The 23785-nt window shown below is 40.2% G+C and overlaps 1 protein-coding gene across 11 annotated transcripts in view; it reads right to left on the reverse strand.

Moving 5' to 3' along the window:
- The window catches only part of MTUS2 (microtubule associated scaffold protein 2), a 257315-nt gene that overhangs the window by 179465 nt on the left and 54065 nt on the right, over positions 1 to 23785 (reverse strand). The window lies entirely within an intron of this gene.

The following is a 23785-nucleotide window of genomic DNA, read 5'->3' on the forward strand; positions in this document are numbered from 1 at the left end:
GAGAAAGCAGGAAGGCAGGAAACAGTTCATCAATCTTAATGGATAATGAGATTATTTTAAAAAAATGAAAGAGAAGAAGTGGTGAGAAATCCATTATTTGCAATGAAAGGACAAATAAAAGTAAAAGAAACTGGAATAGGCTGATAACTAGGAAGATGACAGGGAAGTACAATCACAGAAGAGAAGGAAATTGCACCCACTTGCAAATAACAATTCTTGCCTTTCTCAGGCAAAACTGTCACTCACAGAAAACCCTTCAGACTTTGGAGAAATTGAAAAAAATGAAAGAAAACCACAGTGTACGCAATCAGAACTTACAAAGTGAATAAAGTCAGGGTAAATAACTCCCTGTTACACATTTTTTCCCAATGTTTTGCTAAAAAGGACACTCTGGAGCAACCATGTTCTGTTCTCATCTGATCTAGATACTGAGAAATTCTTCCCTCTCCTTGCTCTCTCGCAGACTTCTCTTGCATTAATTCATTTTCTTCGCAATGACATCCAGACTGTGACCCTTGCACCTACCTGGAAACCTAAGGAGAGAGCTGCTCATGTCAGAGAGGTCCCCAGTGGGTTGCGGAGCATCTGTCTGCCCTGACACACAATCAACCAACCTCCATCATTTTCTCCACCAGCTCCCAGCCAGCCTGGCCTGGCCCTGACCTCCTTGGCAAGAGGAATATTACACTCAGCCAAGTCCTGGCTTAGCCCAATCCCTGTTTGATCAGCGGAAGATTACGTTAGGAGCTAGGATCTTTGCTATCTGAATGCAGCATGTGAGCATTCAGGCTGGCTTCTGCCTTCCTGTTGTAATTACTTGATAATCACCACCAGCTCATACACCTTCCACGGGCATCTCCCCTGCAAAGGGTCTAAAGCTCTCCTGTCAGCAGCCCTTTCCCTGTCCTTGCAAAAGGGATCGCTGGGTGAGGAATTGTGGCATAAGGCCATTACCCTTATCATATACAGGGGGATGTTTTTTGAGAAACACAAATGCAAGCAAAGTGATTAGCCATGGCTGTGCCCTACAGAAATAAAACTGCTTCCTTCTGATAAGCAAAGTAACTGTTTTGAATGTGACTTCACCTTATTCTGTGCTGCTACACAAATCAGGGATGTTATCATGGAGACAAGGACAATAATGGTAATAATTTATTTCCATGACTTCCATGGTATCAATGTTTTCTTGCTTAAAACCAGAAAGTTTTACAAGAGAAAGTCTGATGTCATGTCTGGCACTGGTGGCATCAGGCCGTGTCCAGGTCTGTCCTTGTTCCAGCACTTGCTTTCTGTGGTAGTCAGTAAGCTCACAACACTTTTATCTTGCCCTCGTGGATTTATAACACAAGTAAAAACTCAAACCCGAACACTCAAGAACTGGAATTGATGGAGTCAACTGGTCATAAAGTAATTGCAAGTTTCTGATGTGATGCAGTCAAAACACAGGCAAATAGAATATTAGGAAAGCTTTTTCAACACAGACTCCTAAATGTAGGTGTCTCTGTATAAAGCATTGGTGAGCTACCAAGCCATTGACCCAATTGGCAAGCCATGTTCAATGCAATATGCAGATAATGACATTTAAGGTAACTGAGGGAGGTATAAACCTCTTTAGGGAGAGAAGCAAAGAAAATGTGGCTTGTTTAGTCTAGTCAAACAAAAGTAGAGACAGGCTGATCTCTCCCTCTCTAGGGGAGCATAAGGGGATTGATCTAACAAAAAATAGTATGAGAATGATACATGAGAAAAGAGATTTAAATTTGGGTCATAAAAACAAGTGAGTACAACCTGGCAGTCAATACAGCTAGGTAGAAAAGAGAAGACAATTCCCAGCCTTTACAGCAGAGACTTTTGCTATCCAGGTATTTCTAAAACATAAGATGGGAAAATACCAGAGGGATTAGATGATGTGAAACTCGTGGCAGGTGGTGGAGGACTCATGGACCAGAAAGTGCCCTCCAGGTAGGTGTCATAGTGAAGTTCTACTAAGAAAAAGAAGAGACAATTTGATCCTGCTATTGGGAGTCCTTGTCTATCAACAATCACAAACCTGCGCACACAGCTCTGACAGGAGCAGGGCTCTTGGTAGAGCTGCATCCATTTAGGAACTCTTGTACAGACAACACACAGATCCCTTGAACATCTTAGCAAGGCTCAGATTTGGATTCCCTGTCCACACAGAGTCAATCTGCAGCTAAGCTAACACATTGTTATGATCCTTCTCCATTGCCAGAAACAATAATTTCCTGCAAGAAGTCATTCCATTTTCTTTTCAGTCCTACTTGGCACACAAAAAGATCAAAGCAATGTATTTAAGCAGAGGAAATTTGGAAAGAAGTCTAATCTCATTAATTTGGAGAGACCTCAGAGATCGACTGTGACATAACCAATCCAAGATAGAAGAATGTAATAAAATACATTACAGATATTTCACTTAGAAGTATAGATTAGTGAGGAGGTATTATTTGAAATGTTGCAGCACAATGTTAGATTTGGGGGAAACAGGGAGAGATTTGCTTAATCTTTAGTGATACAGGCCTTGCTCATTTCTGGCTCCATCTCAATCTTTGTTAAAAAGAGTAAACTGAAGGTGTGCCAAGTAATTTATAAGAGCAGACCCTTTATTGCTTTAGCACTTTTGAATTCATTATTAGGGATTGATTCACATGCTGTAGATGTCTTTCAACTGTTTGATTAGCATGGGCTACTGAGGACATCCAAGAAAAAACAGAATGAAGCATAAAAGCAAATTACAAAAAACATAGACATGTATACTCCATTTCTTTTTGATTCATGGTGAGCTCCCCACAGACTTTTCTCTCCTATTTCACCTCTCACTTGCCCTGTGTGTTTAACTCTCTTGTTTATTTTTAGTCAACGGCTGTTCAAGACTCACCAAAAGACTGTGGTATTTGGTCAAAGACTGTACAAAACCATTTGTACACTGCTTGTACTTCTCACAGCAAGGTCCTGTTCTCAGCTGGATGCTCTGTGAGGTAATGTAATATAAATAGCAGCTGGAAAGCTAAGACAGAGCACTCAAACCTCACATCCAGCCTACTCCCTTTGCACAGACATAGCTCAGACACACAGGGCACCATCATGCTGTGAGGGAGCAACAGATTTAAATCATCTGTGATGCTCAGGTTTATCCTGTCTAATGCTCTGTCATTCAGCTATTCAGTGGGAAGACATTTCACACTACACATCTCAGGGTCATTTCAATTTTTCTACCCTTACATGTTGCTTAAGCCAACCCAAGCTGCTGTGACAACAGGCTTTTCCTGCATTGAAATGAAAAAATGTTAGAGAATCTGGAGCAAGGAACAAATGTGAAAAAGAGCCCCAGTCCTGTAATCCAGAGAAGGAGCACCAGGCAGATGTGTGAGAAAAGGGGCCACCAGAGCACTGAGCATGAAGAAGTGAGACGATGAAAAATACTGTTGAAAACTGTGTGGATGGGGACCTTAAATTTAAATCACCATTGGTACTAAAGCTGTTTATTATTAGCTCATGTTCTGTCTGCATTAACCTGCAACAACCTATCCTTTGCTTTTATATTGGTAAAAGTGACTAGAATCAAGATCTAGGATTTGATTTACTTGTGATCCATCACTGACAACACACAGCAGCAGATTGTGTTAGTTATGTTTAAGACTGCAATCTCAATTGGCAATCTCCCAACCCGTCCAGCTTATTCCCTACTCCAATGCATAGACCCATCAGGAGCTGCAATTGACTGCAGTCTGTTGTTATTAAAGGCCAGCATTCGTAGAGTGATGAGAGGCTGGATTCCTCTCACCTTTCGGCAAGCATCTACGGCTGGACTAGTCACCTTAAGTTCCTTTCACAAACAATAGAGAAAATTACGTATTTCCAGGGCATGATTCGTTCAACTCATTCTATGTACCTACCTCAGACTGAGATGAGTTGATTTTCTCTGCTGAGCTAAATGCTGCCTGAACCACACCTGCTTTCTGTGGTTCAGACCTAGACACCTGCAGTGCAATCTCTGCATCTGGCCAGAGTCTCAGACTTGGAGGTCTGAACTCTGGTCTCTGGACTCCAGCCAATGTTAGTGAAGGGCAAATCACTTCATCTCTGTAGAGCAGAGTTTCTTTCCAACAAACTTTTGCTGCCCAGTATGTAAGCATCGAGTTTAAGCAAGTCATACAAGCATACTCTACAACCTGCTGAGAGAAGAAGGCTTTTGATGGAAATTCAAGTTAAACTTGTGTCCTGAATCATCCTGACTCCTTAATATGGTTATACTCAGGTAAATTTTGGCTCCTTGTTTTGCAATAGTATTTCCTACAGTTAGAATGCTGGATCCTATGGGCAGGGCTCTGGAAAAGCCTTTGAAAAACAGGTTTGACTCCTTCAAGAAAAACCACCACCCAGGCTTCTGGTAGCTGACTGTAAATCAGGCAGTCAAATAGTCTGCTTTGTAAAAGTACTCATCTTGCAGTTCAAGAGTTTGTCTTCTGTTGCAGAGGTGATTCAGGTTGTACGTTACCTACTCTGGACTTAAAACCACACAGAGGTTTTAACAGATTCTCTGGGAAGCCACGCACTGGGAGCAGGGAGTTGCTGTACCAGCAACAGATCTGATTCTCTGTGTCGTCACTAACAGTCCTGTCAGCATCATTCTGGCTCTACAGCACAGGTGCCCTCACTGGGGTAGGATCACCTCTTCAGTCAGGGTTAAGCAGACACTGCATTAAGAGCAAACTTTTGAGTTACGCTTTGCTAGAGCTCTAAGAGACTCATGCAAATAAGGAAAACCCTTGCCAAATACAAAGGTAACAAAAGGGAAAGAATACAGGTTTTATTTGGCCATTCAAGAGATTTCTAGGTTGACTGCAGCAGTCATTGTGATAAGAAACAGTGAGTGACTCTACCCCTGAAGCAATTTAATAATCTAAGATACTGAGTTCAGTAGTCTCATCTTACCTGTTCCTTTCTCAATTATGAGAAATGATATTTTTTCCTGAAAAGTTGTGTACTAACTTTGGGTTTTGGGTTGGGTGATACTTCTGAGAACAGTAAGCAAAATCCATAGCTTTCTTCCCAGCAAGAACACCCTTCTCCCTCAGGACAGCAGCACTGCTTCATTTACAAGGTGCTTCTTGCTACCCCATAGATATTACCTTTCCCATTTTATCCCACCCCAACTTTCACAAATTCTACTACTTTCCACTGTTTCTGCCCTCAGAGTATAAAAGGACTTATTTTTCCACACAGTCATCCACCCCAAAACCACTTTTATCTTATATAAACTCCCCAGTGTTCTTTAAACTCTTTGATTCCTTTTTTTTCCTCTCTGAAGGGATAACACAATGTTTCTTCCCTCTCTGAGGTTCCACCAGAGATTTACTTTTTATCAATGAATATAGGTCAGTGAATTTAGACCATATGTGTTGCTCCACTGGGTGATTTTTACATTTTTCAGTACATCTGTCTAAACAACACAAAAACCTAGAGGGGTTTGTCATATCAGACTGGTTTTATACACCTTAAGTGTTAAAAGAACTTGAAGACTCAGTAACATAAAAGGTCAAAGAGAACCTATGGGCATTTTAATCTGAAATTATTCTTAATAAGAACTCTGTAGATAAATCAATTTAAAAGGAACAGTTCTTTGATTGGATGTGGAATTACACCAGAATTCTGTGTTGGGATGAAAATCATCATTAATCAGAATCTAGTGAAGTCATGAAAGAAAACCACAGTTTAAACTTTAGAATTTCTAATATTTTGAAACCAGGAATATTTCTATTATTATTTTAACATTTCTGATGGTTACATTGATTATGTTGCCATCTTTGATCAAATTACTGACGTGTCTCCATGTGCATGGATAACCAATACTACTATATTTTTCATATGCTCATTACAACAAAATAAGTATTATACCGTAGTTACAAGGTATATAAAGGTATGTCACAGTAACTTCTCTAAGAAGAAAACATGGAGAAGTTAATCAATGCATAAGAGTCTTACACTCCATTTAAATTGCAGTGCCTGAGAGCAGTTACACCCAGAGAGCATATTGTTAGTAAGCAGACTTTGACAAGCTTTGAGAGGAAAACTGTGTTTAAAAAAAATAAAGATTGTTTTAACACCTTCTATTAACATTCCCTTACTCCAGGCTCCTAATTCTGAAAATGGAAAAATCTCCAGAAAGTTCTGAAATAAATACTAGGGTATACACAGATGTTGATGTTGGGGCAGAACGCCAGCACACAGAATCGCAGTGTTCGGCGAATCACAGGCAAAATAATTAATGGCATTTCTAGCAGCATAACACCCTGCAAACATACACACTGCCTCGTGGAGTACTTGTCAGCAGTATTAATCTGGGAAATAATTAGTCCCTGTAAAGTCCTTTCACACTCTTTCACCAGATGGCCAGCCAAGATCGTCAGCTAAAATCCCGCTGTTTCAGCACTGGAGGAAATACCAAGGAGTGATGCTTTATGCTACCCTGTGCAAGGTCTGGGCACACTACACTGTGCTCATGGTTTCATTCTCCCAGGTACTGCAGAGCAGCACAACATGCTTCACAAATCCCACCAGATCATTTTCCGAGCATCACTGCCAGGCATGCTTCACACCCCAAAATCTGCAAGCCACTCTGCAGAAAGTTCTGCCATCTGCCAAAATACAGGACCTCTCCAAATGGAAGTAGATCAGAATTTGTATTTTTAGAAACAAGATCAATTCCAGAAGAGACAGCATAAAAAAGAAAAACATTAACACTAGCTCACAATTACAGTGGCCATGCAATCATGTAGAAGCTCCAGTTTGACAATCAATTAACCTTCACTTTATCACTTGACTTTGTTATCGAGTACACATTTAAGGAACTTCTCAGTGACATATTATCTGTTCCTACAAATATCCAGTTTTTTGCTCTGTTTACTCTGCACAGGCTATGTGTATGTCACCTACTGACTTGATAGCAGTCTGGTAACATAGAAGCATACAGCTGGGGTAGAGCTATCTGGCATAAATGCATGCACTGGCCTAGAATCACACCTAAGCACTGGAATATGAAAACATACCTTCTATTAATTATACAGGGGTCCCTGTATCCTAGAGCTAGCTCCAAGACTCTGGAAGTAAGAGAAGAATAGTCTTTTCTTAGAAACTCAAGACCTGCTGAAAGACATGGATTACTGGATATGACATTTGACAAAGTCTGTAAGACTCATAAGCAGCAGTACAGGGAATTCTGGAAAGTTAACACTTCGCCTTTGAACAAGCAGCAGTGACTCTGGTTTGGCTGACTAGGGGAAAAAGAAAACAAAATAGGGCTCCGAGCAGCACTGCTGTGGCTGTAGCTGAGGCAGAATTTCCATTTCAAAGCCTGGTTTTCCATGTCCTACTTCTACCTTATAAATACAAGCTGCAAGTTAAAACTTGGCCCAAAGAGTTAACCTGTCACATTTAGGAATTAAAGACTGAATCAATTTGCTAAGAAAAAATAGAAAAGGAAAAAAGATACTATTGTTAGTACAAATATATTTATGAAAAAATCTGCTGTTCTTTTGGGAAGGCTGTGGGGAAAAAGAAAGCCTTGGCTGCTTGGTTTTTAAGAGGTCAACAGCATGCCACAGCTGCACACTCCTGCAAAGACGGTGACTATAAAGTCCAAGATGGCTCTGCAGACGTGTTTATCTTCAGTACAAAGTCATTTCAGGCCTGGACATGAGGAAGAAACTTCAACTTTGCAGGTTCAGTGTTGACAGTTACCGAGTGCATGTTAAAGGAAAAAACTTGTTTTGAGCTGTGCACCAGTCTAGTCTCAGTCAGAGTTAGCCTCAGCTGTTTGATATGTCAGAGTTTGGCCTGAAGGACACAGTTCAGTCAGTCAGTGGCTGAATGACTGACTGATACATCCAACCCTGCCTGGTAACATCCAAACGCTGGATGGCTTTCCAGGGGAGGAGGAGTAAGCCTTCACAGAGATTTCAGCTATCTAGCCCCAAGTGCAACATAGAATGTATTGATTCACTGGGACGTTCTAATAAAATCCCACGCAGCTCAACACGGTACTTTGGTCACTTAGGCTGAGCCTGGACTGCAGCACTCCTCCAGGAGCAGTGAACAAAGCTTTTCCATGCAGCTGCTTCCCCTGCTTCCCATCTGTTTGCCTGTCAAAGATGCAGAAGCTTTGAGACCAAATACCACCATGCTATTTATCTGTGAAAACAGGGAAGTAAACAGGAGGGCACACGGTGCAGGATTAAAGCTACTTTACTCTTCTATGCAGCCGTTTGTATCAGGTTACTCTTAACAGCATCCAGACACCTTCCAATAGTCAGTTAAGCGATGTGGCTAATGTCTGTTATCTACGGTTCACTCACTCCTCCATCCCATTTGATTATCCCATCAATACGTGGCAAGTTTCCCACTTTACATGTAGCCATGACCTTAGCTGTCTTTGGCACATTAATCAGTATTCAGCTTGCATTTTTCAATGTTACAAAGCTTTTTCTGTGGATAATAAAATCTAGCAATGAGCACTGCCCCCCACCTCATAGTCACTAATAAAACACACCAAAGTAATCACTGGTGAGCTTTGGGGAGCACTGGAGATTAGGCCATGGGAGTGATCCTTTGAAGAGTCTGAACACTACAGCTGACATCTACAATAACCATCAGGGAAATCCAGGGGTTTGTTTTCTCTGCAAGAGCAATGAACATTTCAGGCAACAAAGCAGTCAAAGAGGAGATAAATAAAGAAGACTTACTGAATAATTTATTTTGTGAAAATGAAGTTTAGTGTTTGGTGTTGCTTATTTAAGGAAAATGTCAGCACTTCAATGGATGAAGTTGTTTTCTGAAGATACAGACATGTGAGAAACACTGAAATATTAAGAAGTGCATTAGAAAACAGTGATTACATTTTGGGATTGTTAAAAAAATTATGACAACTCTGCTGCATTTTATAGCCATTCTGCCCAAGACAAATATTTGTTAGTACCTTAGCCTGGCTTGCAACATTTTCCATAACATGCAGAAACTTTAACAGACTAATTGTAAAATCAGAATTGATTTCTCTAGTAAGCTCCATTTCGGACTTGCTTATTGTTCTCCTGCCATACAATGGGCATGGTTCTCAGCCAATATTTAGATTATATTTGACCAAGGCTAAATTGTCAAACAACATTATGGTCACCTCACAAACAGGGACACAGATAAGGCAGAGATGCTTAATGTTTTCTTTGTGTCTGTCTTCATCACTGATGACAAGCTAAGAGGGTCCAGTGCCCTGAGTTGGATGACCATGGCTGTGAGAATGATAAACTCCCAGTGAGCCCTGAACTCGGGCAGGATCTGCTGCTCCAGCTCAGGCCATGGTGTATGGGTGCAAACCAATAGGTGTGAGGGTCTGGAGCAAAGTCACCCCAGCAAAGTGTTTCTCCTCCCAGTTTAGTTTCATTACAAGAGACAGTGGATGCTGGAGCAGTTGACATTTGCCCATTTTATCTAAAAAAGGGAGATCACTGTAAAATACATCAGGAGAGAGATCAATCTCACCTAACTTTCCATGCCTACACTGTAGACACTACACCTAAATTTTTTACAATTAGGCATTTAAGATTAGCATTTGCACCTATATAACAGTCTTTGGGCAGAAATAATCCCTGGAAAAGTCTAAAATAATCCTGGTGAATCTGACTCTGGAAATACCAGTGTCTGTGCACTGATGGAACAGAAATTAAAGCAACTATTTCCAACAGGAACCTCAATATGTGCCTGCAGCTAAGCATGATGAATGCCAGCCAGGATGTGATGGGGATTATTAGCCAGCCTCACTAGGAACAGATTTAATGCTTACTGTAGCAGGAGAAAAAGAAACTATAGCCTTGTGCTGATGTTTGTGCCAATTTGGATTTCTTTTTGCCCCCACCCCACAAAAAGACCTGCAAGGTCTGACCAAGCAATTGGCAGAACACTAAGTTGGTAAAGGTGAGGAGCTGCCTGAAATTGAGAGGTTTTGGAGATGGAAGAAAGGATAATAAATTATCACATTACTATAATCTCAGTTCCTCTCCAGCAGGCAGCAAAAGGTCAGCAAAAAGTCAGAAAAGGATGTCAGGAAAAGAGGCAGAGGGAGATGGGAAGAGAAAGCTTCAGCTCCACCAGACACCATTTCCCTGATTAAAGAAGGCCTTCCCAGGCCTTCATGCAAAACAGTCTTGGCTACACGAGCCCTTAGCATTTCTCATGACACTGGGTAGGCAAAACCCCTATTCCCAGTATCATGAGGTCAGGATCACAGGATCCTTTCAGTTCTTCACTGCTCCTTTAGGCAGAGGACCAGGACGGACCAGGGCTACACAACAGTTTTCAAAATGAGCCACCATACCTTTGAGGGAAAAGGAGATCACCTTTTACAGCACAACAGCTGCAGATAGGAACTTACATTAAATAATGCTCTAAAGAATAGTGAGTGGGGGGAAAGGTTAGTTCAAGATTATGAGCAGCAGATAAACACCTTTTGTCAGATGAGAAACTTATTTTTCCCCTTTATATCCATAAATATCATGCTAATAGGAAAGGAAATGTGATGCCACAGAATAAGGCATCTTCCCATCATGTCTAATTATGCATCCCTAAAATGAAGCTTCCTAATTTAGTTTGAGTTTTTTCTTTTTGTTTTTGTTTTGCGAGAGAATTATCACATGAATTATCATTGCTTTTCACTCTGAAAATAGGAACTTACCAATTTCAATTGTAGCTGAGTATTAGAATAAAAATCTGACAAAACATGTGGTTCTTGTAAGGTACACTGATTGCTTTAGCTGAAGGTTTTTTTTCTGGAACATGTAATCTGATAGTAGTGTTTGTATTTATTGCAGAATAAACTCAGCAATGAATGGCATAAAATGAACAGAAGAGTGTAGTCATAAAGCAGTCAGTCACACATTTTACTCATTTGTACACTGTTTATCTTCTGGTATATGTCACAAGAAGTAATCATTTAAATAAACAACTTCTTTAGTAGGTAATAAAATGTTATTGAGTTTCCAGTCTCACAACATGTGCTGCAGCTATAAATCAGATTATTCTAAACTTTTACTGATTTGCAGCACTGGGAGGCATTTTAGAAATGCCACAATTGAAAGGGAGGTGCTGGATTTTTGTTTCTCTGTAGTGTCTGTCTCTGCAGCAATCCCAAGAAGGCCATGGGTGTTTGGAAACCTGTTCATGCCTTTTCAGTACATCAGCTGTTATAATATGCAATGTTACCTCTCCTGCAAACCTTGCCTAACTTTTATATTGCCCAATTTTTTAAATGAGTGTAAACCACTTTCAGATGTCAGTCATGGTTATTGCTGGAAGTGCTCTGCTGTAAATTACCAAATGCAGTGCACTGGGAAAATCTGCCAAGAGGCGATACAAAAATTACTTCGATCAACACTGGCATCTCAGATGCAGAAGAACAAAGCAACAAAAAGAACATCTCTTATTGTATTAAACTCTCTGGTTTTGAGGTGCATTTGGGCCATCTCTCTAATTAAAGATGAAAGCCTACAACTGGCCCCGCTACCCTCTGCTTCTAGGCTCCTTGAGGAAGAAAAGGTAGAAGCCAGCCACCCCTTTTTACTGATCTCTCTATTACAGTCTTCTCTTTTGAAAAAGATGATGGCATCCAGGAGGAAGATAGGGGTGCTCCTGATCCTGAATAACTAAGCTGACCAGTAACTTTCTTTGTTGAACCTCTTTGCCTTCAGCTCATATCCTCTACCACACAGAGTGTGTGATGTCCCAGGAGTGTGAGGAGGACTGGATGCCTTGGGAAAGGGATTTCACAGTGCTCTAGGATGCGTGAAACCTTCCTGACAGCTCAGCGGATGTATCAGGGTGATTAATGTTGCATGCTGCCACCTGAGAACATCTGCAGAGAGACAGGGAAATGCCTCATCTGTCCCTTTCGGACAAGGAAGATGTTAGTGTATTTGGGACAATTCCTTATGCAAAGGGTGGTTCCACACCAATCCTACAATGACCTCTCTAGAAAAAGCTGTATATTAACTTCCCTCTGACTCTAGCTCACAGCATGCCTGAGCATCTTATAAAGCAGCAAGTACCCCAAGCAAGGAGAACACAGCAACAGTTCACAGTAAAGCTGGGCAAAGCAGTTAGACAAAAATCTAACCGCTCAGATCTTCACTGGCTAAATGATGATGAAATTCCTGTTCATCTCCTCATATTTTCTGCTCCTTATGTTTGAAATGAGGCAGAGTTATACAGTATTTTATCAAATCTTAATTCTTTCTATGTAACAAACAAGGAATTTTAAAACTGTCTCAAAATCTGAAATAGCACTGGACACTCACCAAAACATAAGGATTCCAAATTTTGGCATAAGACCATACAGTCTACTTTTAACCACACTTGAAACAAGTGAGAAATGCTACTTGGAAGCTGTTAATACACAGCTAAACTCTCATCTCTGCACAGTGCTCGGGAGGTTTAGGAAATCATGGTTTGGAGGCACCTACGCTGAGCTGGCCCTGTGCAAACCCACTCAGTCCAGTGTATCTGGGGGTAAAATCTCTTAGAGGGTCTCAACATAGATTTTTCCATTAGTCTCTCAAGAAAGAGGACTGGATCATCTCTCCCTATGAACACAGGCTGAGAGAGCTGGAGCTATTCAGTCTGGGGAAGAGAAGGGTCTGGGGACACCCTACAGCATCCTTTCAGTACCTAAAGGGGGCCTACAAGAAAGCAGGGCTTTTTACAAGGACATGTGTTGATAAGACAAGAAGGAACAGCTTTAAACTGAAAGCCATTATACATCATGGGACCCTGCTCTCCTGGAGATGGCTGAACACCTGCCTGCCCATGGGGAGCAGTGAATTAATTCCTTGTTTCCAGCTTTTACTCATCCAATTCTCTCTGATCCCACTGGTGGGAGACTGAATGAGTGGCGGTCTGGGGTTAAACACCACAGCACTCCAAGTGATTATGAGCTGACAGTGTTCTGCTTTCTATGTTATGGGCCTTGGTCAAGTTCAACAATGACTGCATCAGAGGCTTCTTATAAATTCAGGGTTGCTCCAGGAACAGAAACAACAGAGATTATGGAGCAAAAGACACAATTTCAGAAAGAAGAATGTACCAGGCAAAGAAGACAAGTGAGGGAATGACATGTGGCAGATGTTGGCCATGTGGCTCACTCTTAGGTACACTGGAGGTGCCAGTAGAAGGTCTGTAGTAAAACTTAACTCTATTAACCTAGATGAATCCCCAAGACTCTCTTGGTCATCATCTTTTGCAGCTGCGTGCAGAAGCTGGAAAGAGGAGATATCAACACCAGACAAATAAAACTCCTTGCCTTGAAGACTATAAGTACTAATTTGGGGACCTGTAAAAGCTTTATCATAATCTCTGGGGAAATCCCTGTCTTAATCATGATTTAGACTAAAGCTTTATTACCTGGGAAATTGCTTCTCCCTCTCAGACCAAGATTTTTTCTTAATGCCTTTTTACTGCTGTGTTGCTGACACAGGAACTTGGCTTTTTTTTTTAATTCCTATTTCATGTTATAATCCTACTTTACAATTGTATTATTATTATTATTATTATTATTATTATTATTACTTAGCTATGTCATTATTGTTAAAGTAGAAAATGAAAAACTTTATTAAGAAAATTACAAGTAATTAAACTTGTGCATGGAATTGAAGACTTTTAACAATTCACTTCCATATGCAATCTGTTGCCACAGTTTATATGAGCAGAGAATGACAACAGGCATCTAACTTTCCTGGAAACATTAGCCATGAACTATAAGCTGCTAAAAGTTTACAGAGACCAGAAAGGGGAAGGCTATCTTTTCTTATACCTCACATCCATCTCTTGTAACTGAGGTTGAACTCTATCAGGACCACACTGTAACTTTTTTCAGTCTAAGCAGAGTGTCATTCTTCATGCAGTCCCATTACATTTATTTATGGAGTAATGTCTTGTTGAATGCACTGTTGGCAGGATCTGACTCTGCAGATAAATAGGTTAGCCCATACAGCTTCAAATGTCACCATCACACAATGGAAAACATCCCAGGTTAGATAGATGTACTATGACCAACACATTGAGACCTGTTACTCCCCTTCTGCTGATTGATTGAATAATTATACCCATGAAATGGGATGATTTACACCATTGCTTTATCTCTTGGCTAGAATAAGCTTTTGCCAGTCAGATGGTCCTGAAGGATGTCTGCTTGTGGAATAAATCTGATGTAATTTGATACACAGCATGACGCACAATCAAGATGAAATGATCCTCAGATAATTCTTCCATGTGCAATCATTTTGGGAAGACAATTTTAATAATGATATTTTCTTTTTTATGAAGTTCTTTGGATTATTTTTTTGGTTAATGAAAAATTACATCCAGGAGAAGAAGTTATGTCAAGTTAATATTTTATTAATTCTTTACCTGGGGCCAGTATCTTAAAACAGACAAGATAGCTCTCACTGAAATACTCAATACTGAAGGCTTTTTCCAGTCTAGACTTCCACAGTGCCTCCTTATTATTACAAATGCTAATCTCCCACATTTAACTGTCCCAGCTTGGTTATACCAGTGTTTCACTTGTTTGTTTCTCCCTTTTTCTTCCTCATTCATACTCCTCTATTTTTGCTTTCCTCTCAAAAAACAATAGTAAAGGGAAGTCTTAGATTGGCAAGCATGAATATAAACATATAACAGCGTTTTAAAAACATGTGAATCTTTCCAGTCTCAGTCAAAGCATCATGCCCACTCAACAATAAGGATAATCCATGTCCAGGACTGAGCTACCAGTGGAACATATTCCAGCCTGATCAATCAAATGTTCCACTTCCCCAGTAGTGATTAGGATGAAACAGTACTGAGAAAAAGCCTAGTCCCTGTGTTGCCAAAGTTGCAAGCTTAGAAAAAGCACAGGTTTTTGCTTCATGTCTAGACTTTTTTCTGAAGTAAAGGCACACTGATGTCAGTGTTGCCAAGAGTAAAAACTTCCATGTGACATTCAGAAACTGGTTCTGGAACAATTTAATTTCATCTTTTATGGCATGCTTCTCCCAAAAAAGCTCTTCATGGAGGTGGGATTAGTGATTAAGAGATGTGGAGGGTGGAACGCATATGTCTGTGAAAACTGGAATTAATGTGATTATGCTAAGCAGAACGTATTCTGAGCATCAGTGGTTTGCAAAGATTTAAGGAAATGTGCCCCAAGCACAGAATATCTTCTCTGAAAAATGAAGCATGATATTCAGAGAAGGCTGGGATAAAGAGGTATTTTATGGGCAAGCACAGGAAAATCAACTGTCACTTTATATAAAACACCTTCCCTTTGTTCTGCTCTTTTAATCTCCACCATAATAAAACAATTATAAGAAATTTATGATTCTGAAGAATTGTTAGTCCAAATTTTTTTTCTCAATGGGAAAAAAAAAGAAAGGAAACTAAAAAAATATAACGCAAGCAGATAATAATTTGATCAATGCATAAAAAGTTTATGAATATTATCAGTTGCTACTCATTCTAATACTCCACTATCAGGTCTAGTTCTGTGAAGAGATTGTTCCTTAGAGGATATAGGAAATCCCAAAATATTTTTCCAAGTCCATGAAATATCACTGTTTTGATGTTACAATTCAACAGGTTTCATGAAGCATGAACTTAGCCAAGGGCAAACAGTCCGTGATGCCAATAATTCGGATTGCTTCAGAAAATACCTACACCCAGACCTGTGCACAAGCGTTTTTCCAGTGAGGCAAATCATGTCTTTTTATTATTATACACATGATCACAACTGGCTTTTGCTTATGCCTGTTGATTACCTTGTTCTCAACAACCCCACAAGTCCTGCAAGCATATCTTATATCCTACATGGTGACACATTGCTGCATTTTAGTGCTGTAGCATGGTGGTTTGTTTTGACACACCAGCAGAGCAAAAAGTAGGACAGGTCATTTGCAAGGTAACATGGCTTGTAAGAAACCAAGCTGTTGAATTTTTTTCAGTTCATGGTGTCTCTAAATGCCTCAGTTACCCTTCATGGCTTATAAAAGCAATCCCTCTCACAGTGCTCCAAGGCATTTCTGCACAGTGGAGACTACTCCAAGCACAAAGCAAATGTTCAGTGATTCATAATGTTTTGTCTTCAGAAAATAGGCAAAAATATCTCTTCACCTTGGCCACAGGATGACCAAGCAAATACATGAACAAACTCTATCTGCTGGTTTGATTTTAGAGCCAGAGTCAAAGCAACTACAAGAGACAAGATATTCCCAAATGATAGAAATTTGCACCTAAGTAACTCTAACAGCAAGCCGCTGTATGGATGTGAGTGTGCTTATATGTGTTCTTTTATTCCACTACAGAATTTATAGTATACAAAACTGTGTTCCAGATGTATTTGGTTCTGAGTAGAACATTCCCACCCTTTCTGTGCACAGCAGCACTTGTAGAACTATTGATCAGAAATGCATAAATTTTGCATGCAGAATCCCACACATGCAACAGCAGAAATAACCTGCACTATCTGCACTGCCAAGAGTTTTCCTTCAGAAAAAAAAAAAAGAAAAAAACTTACCCAAGCTTTTGTGCACAAAGTATAGAAGACAACGACAAGGTGTTTGTTAAGACAGTGTGCTTACTAGTTCCTAGTTATTCTGAGTTGCATAGTCAAACTTCTTTAACCAAAAATATTTGTCTTTCTTTTTTATAATGAGAATTACAAACATGGATGTCTACTGGAGATGTGCTACAATAGAGAATTCTGAATATTTTCTTTATTGAGAAGGTAAAATTAGGCAATTAGACCAAAATACACTAGCACAACTGAAAAGCTGAGTAATTTTCATAACACAGTTGATTTCTTACCACATGGTGCCATTTAAGGGATTAGAACAACTCACCAGGGTAATATCAAACTTGATTAGAAGCTAAGGGTCCTGATTGTTATCTCCATTAAGCCAGACAAAACATAACTGACACCAGCAACTCTCAATTTTCACCAGTGTAACTAAAAGGAAAGTCAAGCACTGTATCTTTCACTTGGATAAGTCATTTTCATATCTTTGAGTGATTAACAGTGATTGTTTCAACCTCCTTGAAAATATCAAAGACAGTGTCTCGTATTTTCACAGCTAGGTGTGCTGATATTACATGGGTTTGAGCACCTTCATATAAAGAACAATTCACACAGCAAACAAAAGGAATATCTTATGTAAACTTGGAGAAAACCTTTAGCATGCTCAGCATGCCAAGACCTTCGCCCCTCCACAAGTAAACATTTAAAGATAATGGGACAAAAGTTTCCAGACACTGATGTATACAGGGGAGGAAGTAAGATCTGGGAAGCTTTTCAAGATTTCCAGAGATAGGTGTCACAAATCACAGTCAACAGATACTTCAGGGCTGGATTCATCTGAACTCAGACATCTACATTGCAGTTAAATATGTACAAGGTTGTTGGCTAAACTACATCTGTCCACAGTGGTTAAAACAGTAACTTAGTAACAGAAGGATTTACCTCATCTTAGATAAAAACTGTCATATATATGAATGTGTCCCCATAATTATTTTTCTTCTTGGGATGGAGGAGAGGGACTTCAACCAGAAACCTCAGAATTGTATTTAAACTTGAAAATAGAAGGAGCCAGCATCAATTGAAATGTGGATGAGGTATAATATGCATTGAAGATGAGGTAATCTGGGGTTATTCACCTCTGCTGGCGAGCTGCTGCAAAGAACCCTTGCAGAGCAGATGTTCCCCACAGAAATAATGAGTGTCCATAAAAAAACAAACAGCATGTCATTACTTCTCAGCCTGTTTTCCAATTTTCTTTGTTCACCACTAATATACCTGCCAGCCTACCTTCTCCATTTTCTATAAACTTATTTTCCTTTTTATTCTAGTTTATTTTTATCATCTACTGAGTATCACAAATGAAAGGTAGGTAACAAATTTATTTACCTATATGAATATACCTTTATAACTTCAAACATTGACAGATTATTTGGTTAAAAGACAAACTTTCATTTAAAACTTTGTCTAAATTTACAGTCTGTAAGAGTAATACAAATGTTTATACAATTTTGATTCTATTTCAGTCAAGGCTTTCTCAAAACAAATAAACATCTATAATTCACACCTTGGAGAGGTTGAATACCACTTGAGAGGATGGCTGTAAACTAAAGTAAAACTGTTGAGCCAATTTTCCTTCTCTTGCTGAGTGAGCCCCCAGAAGGAAAACCACCTGCACATGAAGTCCGGAGTGATTCAGTTCTTCCAATGGGAAGCACTATGAGAAACAGCTCTGCTGTTCCAGGCAGTTTAAAGCCAGCAGCATCCAAAGGCTCAGCTGAGGAAAGTCCCAGGGCCTTCCCTGGAAGCAGAGAGGCTGGCACACGGAACACCCTTCCCAAAGAGGGGCTAAAAGCAACAAGCTGTGCCCCCCATTGCATGACCAAAAGCCCCAGTTTTGGTCCTGCACTGAGCACAGGCCTGGCCCTTTTGGCTGCTGAAGCCAAATTTCTCTGCAGTAGGACACATGTCCAGGTGGAATCCTTCTAGGAAATATTAATGGTAAAAGGGTAAGTATTTCAGGCATCAGCCTATGGAAAATGGACCTAAAAGACACCTGTGTGACACGTTCATTAGTGTCCTCCTTGTCCTCAGCAGCTTATGGCTTGGAAGAGGGGGTTAGTGTGTTGCCTGTATTTTTTGTCCTTCTTGGATCAAAATATGCCCAATATATGAGTGTTATGTAGGAAAAAAAAAAAAAAAAAAAAAAAAAAAAGTAAATCACATTTCAATCAAGATATTAGCAGCTAAAAAAGCTATTACAGCAACTGTAAACCATGAAGATTTTATCTGCTCTGACCATGCTCTGTCCTTCCAATTCTGCTGCTGATTAGACATCAGAGGCACCATCTTCACAGAATAACAGAATAAAATCCCTCAGGAAGTCACATTGCTTGTCCCGTAGGAAGAGACAGAAATTTTCTCCAGACCCATGACTCCCCACTGGTTAATTATATCTCACTAGTGAGGCACAATAGCAGAACTTTTAACTTCTTTAATCATATTTCTCCTGGCCCAACTAGCTGTGAACCATGCTCCAAAAATCAGCAGCACCAGAAAGCAGGAGGAACAGACATCAAGGTGATCCTGGACTGAATGAGCCATCCCAACCAAATATATGCTATGACACCAAGCAGGAAATCTCCATGCTGGCAAGTTCAGGAGAAAAACTCCCTATTTTCTCAGCTGGTTTTCATTTCTGATGCCACAGTGATGATTGCACTTGGTACAAGCAGTGGCACTTCTGCTGTCACATGCTGCTGTTGCTAGCATAGCAACCCACAATCAGTGTGAGGCTAGAAAATCTCCTGAGCTGTGCAGTTCAACAAAAGAGCAAGTCCTTTGGATACCATGTATAACTGTAAGTGAACAATTTCAGTAATGGTTTTGTCAGTCCTTCCTAGAAGCAGTACTAATGGGCCACAAATAACAAAATGAAGTTCAGCTGCTAAAAGAAGAACACGACAATCTATTGAAGGAAGGGAAGGGAAATTATTGTCATTAAACATTTTTATAGCCTTGTGAATTTTGCACTTCTCTGAACAGAGATCACACCTTGCCCTGCCCTAAAGTTCTTGCTGTTGCTAAGACAACTCCATCAATGTAAAAGAAGCAATACAGAGTCCAGTGGCGAGACCTCCAAAGGGGATGGATTGGCTACTAGGCTTTGCTAGAAGACAGAAAGTGTGTTGTGCAAAGGGCAGGATGGCTGTTGTGGCTGTGGAAGGCTGTCTGACACTCAACCAAGTGCAGAGACAATTGGGATACAGTGGGAATATCCCAGCAAGCAGCAGGGACTCCTTGTTCCCAGAAATGCCACTGTTTTCTTGACTGAGTCTGACTCTAGGGAACATCACTGGAGCTCCTAGGAGCACCACCAGGAATTCCAACAGCAACATCTCCTACCCAAACCAACAACCTCTTCTCATTTCTGCCTGGTGTATTCCAGCAGCAATGTATCTGCCTAAGCTGGGAGTTACTGAGCCTTTAGGGAAAGCTTTTCCCTCCAGCACTGGGCTTGAGGCCTTGTCCCAGGGTAAGGCAAAAATGACACATAGCAAGCACATGCAGATAAAGGAGATCACAAAGTAGAGTTCATAGTATCAGTTCATGAAACCTATATGAAAAGCCCTTTGCAGGAACAAAATCCCATGCTATGAAAGGCTCCAGAATCTGGCTCTCCCCATCAGTTTATTCTACATGTTTCATACTACATTTGCATAGATGCTCTCCTTTACTGGATGTTTCTTAGACTATTTGCAGATCATCTTTCACAGAATATTATTTCGATTATCTATCTGAAACTCAAAATGTGGATCCTACAGTGTAGCACAGGAAATTGCATCAGTGAAGTTAATAATTTAATGTTTTCTGGAGGAAAAGATCATTATCCTTGAGGGAAGCACACAGAAGTGTATACCTGACAGAGCTCATCCCTTAGAGGATGTTTCACTTCTTAATATAACACCACTGCCTGGCCTTCCTATACCAAATTTATGATTTTAGGTATAGAAGAAAAGCAGATTTACGATTGGCAAGCAGAACATGTTACAAGAAGGCAAACCTCTATGACTTATCCTCTCAGGCGTTCATGGCCTAAAGCAATGAACTGCAAGTACTAAGGGAGTGAAATCTGACAGCTGGTTTACATTGTGACGTTCGTATGCATCCATATCTTTGCACAGACACAAAAATACTCTGTCTCTTAAAAGAACTCTTCCCAACAGGGAAATACAAATCAAGCAATTGTCTCTTCTCTACCACCACTTTGAAAGACACTTATGAAAGGTTTTCTTTTCACTTCCAGAGATCTCTGTTGATGCCCCTTTGTGGGAAGAGAATTCCAGCAGCACATACATACTTAGGTCCTACCACTGGGGGCTTGGTCATGTTCACTGAGGTGACTGGTAGGTACCTGCTGTGCTTGCTTGATTTACACCACCTCCCTCACAGTACTAGTCATTCGTCCTAGGAATTTCTGCAATTTTACATGACAGACACATGTCTAATTTGTATGTTCTAGGGTTTAAAACTTCCTGTTCTTCTCCCTGCTCACATATTTCATATGGCTCAATTAAATGGCAGAATGGGATACTGCCAAATATTTCTTTCTCTGAGAAAGAGACAGCTATTTAAAGAAAGTTGTTACACTAGCCACATTTCATCACAAAAAATGAATATCTATAATTACAATATCTGTGATTACATAATGTCAAACAGGAAAAACAAGCACTCCAACATTTTGAGGAAAAAATTGTAACCTGTATTATCCACATTCAGGCTACAAATGCTGGATCTTGTCCCAGCATCAGAAATAAAATATACCCAGCAGTAATTGAAAAACAAATTAATCTGATTATAATCTTACCATACTCTAGCTTTGGAATTCCTCAGGTATGTGGCAAACAGATGGAAAAATCCCATTACATGCACCAGGAGGCAAATTTTGAAGGTATCTCTGCAAACATCAGTTATCTTTACACTTAGATATTTCTGGCCTTGGAGCTTGAGTCCTATTGAATTACATCTGTGAAATACTTGGCCATTCATTCATAACAGATTTTGACAGTGGCAGCGGAGCCGCTGATCAAAAATAGTGCTGGGTTTGATGGTTTGCCTTCACATTCAGATGGTGGCAGCCCTGCCTTCCTTTTCACCTGATACCATTTGTGAGGGTTTGAAAGCTTTTCCACAAGGAACTGGGCAGCCCATTTGGAGGCAGAGGTGGGGACACACATCTGGAGTGAGCCAGAGCCTGGCAGGAGTCTATATATAATGCCAAAATCCCTTCCAACACCTGAGAAGGTGCTGAGGCCATCCCAGTTCACAGCAGCTCCCTAACTCCAGACTTGAGCAGATCCATCCCTCCTGTAACAAGCCAGGCAGAAATGAGAAGGGATAATTGGTCTAAGGAAGAGCTGTTGCTGCCAGACCTCCTGATGGTGTCCCTGGGAGTTCCCAGTAAAGTTCCTCAGGGCATGAGTCAGCCAAGAAAACAATGGCATTTCTGGGAACTAGGAGCCCCTATTACTTGTTGGGATATTCACACTATTTTCTCCAGATCGTGCTCTGTCTTGTAGCTTGTGGGGCTGTGGTTACCCTTGATGGGGACGTGTGGAACACAGGGTGTGAGAGAATTGTGCTATCATTTGCCCTCAGCTAGAAACCACAGGTTTCCCTCTCACTGAATGACATGAAACTCTGTCAACTGGCTCTTTCTCTATAAGTTACCAAGATGCCTTTATATTACTTGTATATAGCCCTATTGACTTTTTCAGTACTTAAATGCTTTAAGAAAATCAATGTCTCAGCAAATAGAGTGGAGCAGAAGTATCATAGAATCCCATTTGCCACTCCAGCATCAAAGATCACGGTTAAATTAAAGGAAATAACTTGTATGATGTGGGATGATGGATTTAGAGAAAAACTGCAGAAGACACAGAAAATGGGTGAGTGGAGAGACATTAAATTAAAAACAAAATAGAAAAAGATATGCTGAAGATAAATATAGTGGCTGTGGATATGACTTAGTTAATTTTAGCAATCCAAAAATTTGTTGTCTAGTCCAAGATAATAATTTTAGCTCTCTGCATGTGGTGAATAGAGAGTAGGAGCCATCTTCACAGAGGATTCAGCCTAAGGCAGGACAATGCATCACACATGCCTTCAACTACCCCAAAGTCTACACTCAGAATGGATGCATAACTTTGGTGTTTTAACAGCACTGAGTTGATATAGGATCAGGCGTCATTTTGGGTGTTGTACCTGTTTAATAGAAGGCCTTCTAACTCAACATTTTTTGTTTTGAAGATAAGAATTATTTATTTTTCTTGGAAAAATCTGACATTTCTTTTGTCAGAGGAAAGATTTTCTTATAATTGCTTATCAGCAGGTCCTGGTCTGAATATTCAAATAATTACAAGAACAAAACCTATTTATTTATTGTATTTTATTAATAATGGCCCCAACTTATCACCAGCACAATCTCATGTATTGCCATTCACTTCTAAGTTGCTACACATGCTTACACAGCAGGGAATTAGGCCAGATACAGTCAAAATGCTTCATTACTAGTCAGGTCAGACAATAAATCAGATCGTCTGTTTGCAAAGTACCGCAATTTGTGTCTAATGACTGGAAGAATTGGTATATAAAGTAATTATCAAAACAGGAAAGCAATTATCTCCTAGATGTGCAAAACCTCATCTAAAATTTGAACTTCAAAAGAGAAAAAAGGATGGCTGGTGTAAAAAAAAAAAATCTTGCTCCTTCCCTTATCCATAACAATTAACTACCAGTCTGTGGGCCCAACAAACCAGCCTGTTTTCCACCCATCTAGAGTGTATTCCAAGCAGGATACAGGGATTATGCTGCATCTAGCTGTATGAAGCAGCTCTCATGTATCATACCCACCCTTACACGGAACATCTGTATATGCTACCTCTGTAGTGAAGCTGCTGATGTACTAGGCATCGTCCCTTTACCAGTCTGCATCTCTGCTCATAGTTGGGAACCAGCAGCCAAGCAGGAAATCAAGAAGATGTGCCCCAGTAAACTACAACTCTTACTCCTACCAGGAGTAGGGAATAGGCTTATTGCCTATTATGTCCTTCTCACACATACCAGGAGTTTGGGCATATTTTATAGACGAGGACATTCCTTTGCTCCAAGACCCTGAACATT

This window comes from Anomalospiza imberbis, chromosome 2, assembly GCF_031753505.1.
Source record: "Anomalospiza imberbis isolate Cuckoo-Finch-1a 21T00152 chromosome 2, ASM3175350v1, whole genome shotgun sequence".
NCBI classification, from domain to species: domain Eukaryota; kingdom Metazoa; phylum Chordata; class Aves; order Passeriformes; family Viduidae; genus Anomalospiza; species Anomalospiza imberbis.